Here is a 5,862-nt window from a genome sequence, read left to right as displayed (position 1 = left end):
TTGGTTCTCCTCTTTGATGTCTTGATCTAAAATGAATACATTTAGTAGTTTAATCTTCTTGCTGGATTTTTATGTGTATAGCTTAATGGTTTTCACCCCATTTCACAACTATCTTTGTTCAAAATATCAAAATCTCAACCAACATTTGTTTAATGCTTCAAGGCCGAATGCATGGTCACCATTAAGCTAATCTAGTCTCAAGTATTTTAATCCTAACATACAACATCATGAATCAACTCAACCTTATAAGCCAATATTACTCCTACAACCGATTGTAAGGAGTTAACAAAGAAAATATATTTTTACAAACATATACACCCATATGGCCGATTTTACCAAATCAAATTTAACCTTACTTATCTCAAATTTTCATTTCATACTATCATCCCCATGACATAGCAAGGTTTTGAATCATGGACTAATTAGAACTAAAACTAGCAACTAAGAACATGCATGAATCTCATGGCACCATATTAAACATACCTTAATCTAGCTACAAGGATGGCCAACCTATTCCAAACCAACCATGAGCAAGGACCCTTTCTTCTCCCTTGAGATTTTCGGCCAAAGGATGGAAAAAAAAGATGAACAAAGCTTTTTTTTGTTTTTCTTCTCACTTGCACGGCAATGGGGAGGGAGGGAAAGCCTTCACACACACACTTTTTTTTTATTACTCATGCACCTTATTTTATTTATTTCAACATAAAACACTCACCCAACATGTTTCATGACATGTCTTGCCCATGCTTCCTTGTCATGGCGGCCACTAGCACTTGGGGGATTTTGACATGCAAGTCCTCCTTTTGACTACATGTACTATTAGGTCCTTATAGATTAGCCTATCATTTTTCAAAAGTGACATACAAGTCCTACTAACTGAATTCACATGCAATCGACTAAACCGAAGCTTGAAATTTTTACACATTCGTAAATACATATTCTAGACAATAAATATTACGTTCAAACAGGTTTGGGTAACGCTCTTTCATAGAATTTTCGGGTTCCCAAGTAGCTTCTTCCATCCCGTGTTTGAGCCATAACACTTTTACTAACGGAACCCTTTTGTTTCGCAACTCCTTCACTTCACGAGCTAGGATACGAATCGGTTCTTCTTCATAACTCATATCGGTTTGAATTTCAATCTCGGAGGGGTTTATTACATGCGAAGGATCGGATCGGTAACGTCGAAGCATCGAAACATGGAAAACGTTGTGGATCCTTTCGAGTTTAGGGGGTAAAAGCAACCTATACGCTACTGGGCCGACTCGTTCGGAGATCTCATATGGCCCAATAAATCTCGGACTCAATTTGCCCTTACGGCCAAATCTGAGTATCTTTTTCCAGGGTGATACCTTAAGAAACACTTTGTCTCCCACCTGATACTCAATATCTCTTCGTTTTAAATCCGTGTACGACTTCTGACGATTCGAAGCAGCCTTCAAACTTTCACGAATTACTCGAACTTTTTGCTCAGCATCTCTAATCCAATCCACCCCGAAAATTTTGCTTTCACCGAGCTCAGTCCAAAACAATGGTGTACGGCATTTACGACCATACAAAGCCTCGTAAGGCGCCATCTTAATGCTTGACCGAAAACTATTGTTGTGGCGAATTCAATCAAGGGTAAATACCGTTCCCATGAACCATTAAACTCGAGGATACAACATCTCAACATATCCTCAAGTATCTGAATTATCCGCTCGGATTGACCATCGGTTTGGGGATGAAAAGCGGTGCTAAAATGCAGCTTGGTACCCAAAGCTTCTTGCAATTTCTTCCAAAATCGTGAGGTGAATCTCGGATCTCTGTCCGACACAATTGAAATCGGTACCCCGTGTAATCTCACAATCTGAGAAACATACAATTCAGCTAGCTTATCCAATGAAAAATCCGTACGTACGGGGATAAAGTGAGCCGACTTAGTCAATCTATAAACGACGACCCAAATTGCATCTTTCTTGCTTGCCGACACTGGCAAGCCAGATACAAAATCCATCGTGACTCGTTCCCATTTCCATTCAGGTATCATGATTGGCTGAAGCAAACCCGTGGGCACTTGATGTTCCGCCTTTACTTGCGACATACTAAGCACTTCAAACAAAGTTGGAAATGTCTCGTTTCATACCATGCCACCAAAGCGGTGTCTCGTGTCGTTGTACATTTTCGTACTCCCCGGGTGGATTGACATTCGACTACTGTGAGCCTCGTTCAAAATCATCGAAACAAGTTCTGAATTCCTTGGAATACATAATCGACCCTTGAACGTCAAGCAATCATCGTCGTCAATCTGAAATTTCGATTCCTTGTTCGGAACACACTCATCCCGTTTTGCAACCAACTCATCGTCGACTTTCTGAGCTTCACGAATTTGACGTATCAATAATGGTTTGGCTTTCAATTCAGCTACTAACACATTGTCGGGTAGAACAGACAAGTGTACATTCATCGCTCACAATGCAAATAGTGATTTACGACTTAAGGCATCCGCAACCACATTAGCCTTTCGGGTGATAGTCAATGACCAACTCATAATCCTTTAACAACTCGAGCCAACGTCTTTGTCGCATTTAAGTCTCTTTGAGTCATCAAATATTTGAGACTTTTGTGATCCGAATACATGGCACTTCTCACCAATTAAGTAATGTCGCCATATCTTTAAGGCGAATACGATGGCGACCAATTCGAGATCATGGGTCGGATAATTTTTCTCATGTGGCTTTAATTGTCTCGACGCATAGGCCACAACTCGCCCTTCTTGCATCAATCGCAACCCAACCCAAGTAGGGATGCGTCACTCTAAATGACAAACTCTTTGCCCGATTCGGGTTGCACTAGAATTGGGGCTTCATCAAATAAGCTTTCAGTTGATCGAAACTTTTCGACATTTCTCCATCCATTCGAACTTAACATCCTTTTGGAGTAACCGTCATTGGCGTGGCTATCGTCGAGAAACCTTTACAAATCGTCGGTAATAACCGGCAAGCCCCAAAAGCTTCTAACCGGTAACATTCCTTGGTGGTTTCCAATCGACTATGGCCGAAATTTTGTTCGGGTCCACCCTGACACCCGATGACGGACACCACGTGCCCCAAAAAGCTAACCTCTTTCAACCAAAATTCACATTTACTGAACTTTGCGTATAAATGCTTATCTCGTAAGATTTGCAACACTAGCCTCAGGTGTTCAAGATGTTCGGTTTCTCTCGAATAGACCAAAATGTCATCGATAAATACAACTACGAACCGATCCAAGTATGGCTGAAAATTCTATTCATTAAATCCATAAACACCGCGGGCATTAGTGAGCCCAAACGGCATCACCAAGAATTCGTAGTGACCGTACCTCGTTCTAAAAGCGGTTTTGGGTATGTCCGATTCTCGGACCCTCAACTGATAGTACCCCGACCTCAAATCTATCTTTGAAAACACCGAGGCTCCCTTTAATTGATCAAACAAATCGTCAATTAGTGGCAGCGGATATTTATTCTTTATCGTCACTTTATTGAGTTGGCGATAGTCGATGCACAACCTCATGCTTCCGTCCTTCTTTTCACAAACAATCTTGGTGCGCCCCATGGAGAAAACTTCGGTCGAGCGAAACCTCTATCCGTCAATTCTTGCAATTGGACCTTCAATTCCTTTAACTCTGTTAATGCCATACGATCGGAGCTATTGAGATTGGCGTAGTACCGGTACAACCGATGCCAAATTCCACTTCTCGAACCGGTGGCAATCCGGTAACTCCTCCGAAAAACATCGAATACTCACAAACCACTGGTACCGATTCGAGTTTCTTTTCCGTCTCTTTACTTTCAAACACATACGCAAGGTATGTTTCACACCCTTTTCACATATCTCCGGCGGTCATAGAAGATATTATCGCGGCACTCCTTTTAAATCGATGACTCGACTCGGACTACCTCATTATTTGCACTCCTCAAATCAATGGTTTTCCTTTTGCGATCCACCAACGCATCATGTCTGATCGACCAATCCATACCAAGAATAACATCGAATTCATCAAATGGTAGAAGCATCGGATCGGTAGGAAAACAGATTCTCGAATTATTAGGGGCATCTCTTGCACACTTTATCAACAGTACGTATTGACCCAAAGGGTTTGACACTCGAATTACGAACTCGATAGACTCTCAATGTAGAGTCTTCTTGGATGCTAAAGTTTCACATACATATGAATGAGTAGAGCCGGGGTCAATCAATGCAATCACACTAGTATCAAAGAGAGTAAAAGTACCGGTGATAACGTCGAGTTAGGATGCCTCCTCGTCGTGCGCGGATGGCATATGCTCTAGCAGAGCACGGGTCTCGGATCGAACAGTAGTGTCGGTGGCTCCTCTCGATTACCACCCCTACCTCTTGAAATCCTCGGGGTCTACCTCTAGTCGCCCCACTCGATCTTGCACCTTGCATCTTATTCTTCTCATCTAGCTCCGTGCAATCTCTAATGAAGTGGTCCTTCGAATCACATCCGTAACAGGCCCGATTAACAGACTTACCCCAACATTCACCTAGGTGTCGTCTTTCACATTGGGGGCATTCAGGTCTCTCTTGACGATTATTGCCCACACTAGCCACCGAAGTAGCTCGGGAGTCCGTCGATGGTCGTGCTCTAATGGAAATTCCCGCAGTCGTCCTCGATTTATTAGTGTCCTCCCTGAACTTCTTTACAGTCGAGAACGGAGCTTTACCCATCGATCTCTTACGATAGTCTTTAGCTTCAAATTCAGCCTTCTTCTTCTCATTTCCGAGTTCTTCCGCCTTGCAGGCTCGTTCGACCAGCGTCACGAACTCCTTTATCTCCAAAATGCCCACTAGTAGTTTTAAATCTTCATTCAATCCTTCTTCAAATCTTTTGCACATAGCAACCTCATCGGCCACACACTCCCGAGCATACCGACTAAGTCTTACGAACTCATGTTCGTATTCAGGTACTGTCATACGGCCTTGCTTGAGTTCCAAGAATTCCTTACGCTTTTGATCGATGAACCGTTGACTAATATACTTCTTTCAAATTTCGCTTTGAAAGAAATCCCAAGTAACTTCGCTCATTTGGGACTATGGAGATCAAAGTCCTCCACCAATAGTAAGTGAGTCTCGCAACAAGGATATAGCACACTTTAGACATTCATCGGTGTGCATGATACCATCAAACACCGAATGGTGTTATCAAGCGAACTCGGCTCTTTCGGCATCATCGGTAACTATGGCCTTAAACTCCTCAGCCCCGCTTTCTAATCAAGTCTCTGGTGGCTTACTCGGCCTCATAGGATCAAGAATCGATGGCATTACAGAGCCCTTAGGGTGGATTATTTAAATTCGGGAATTGTTGGACAATGGATTGGTTCGGGCGTATTATGCTACCCACTCATTCATCATGGTAAAGAAGGCTTGTTTTGCCTCCTCACCTTGATTATTTGCAGATGACTGAGGTTCAACAGCGGCGTCCCTTGTGCAGGAGCAGCCGCTACACTTTCAACGTCATCCGCCAAGGTTCTCTCTACACCGGATCCATTTACTAATCAAAACAAAAATTTTAACCGTCGAAGTCATCACACATTTAAACATTAACATTAAGGCATGTATAGCTAGACTCATACGCGCTATGGTAGTCCTAGAACCGACTAAACCATAGCTCTGATACCAATAAAAATGTAACACCCCGAACCCGAGACCGTCGCCGGAGTCGAACACGAGGTGTTAACAGACTTCAACCCACTTATTGAGAGTTTCTAGACAAGCTGCCAATCTGTGTACTAGTCGCTCCAAAATTCATAACTTGAGTTTTACAACTCGAAAATCAGTTTTGCAATTTTTTCATGAAACTAGACTCATATTTCCATCT

This window comes from Gossypium arboreum, chromosome 3 (assembly GCF_025698485.1).
Source record: "Gossypium arboreum isolate Shixiya-1 chromosome 3, ASM2569848v2, whole genome shotgun sequence".
Taxonomy (NCBI): domain Eukaryota; kingdom Viridiplantae; phylum Streptophyta; class Magnoliopsida; order Malvales; family Malvaceae; genus Gossypium; species Gossypium arboreum.
This window is presented reverse-complemented; position numbering follows the sequence as displayed.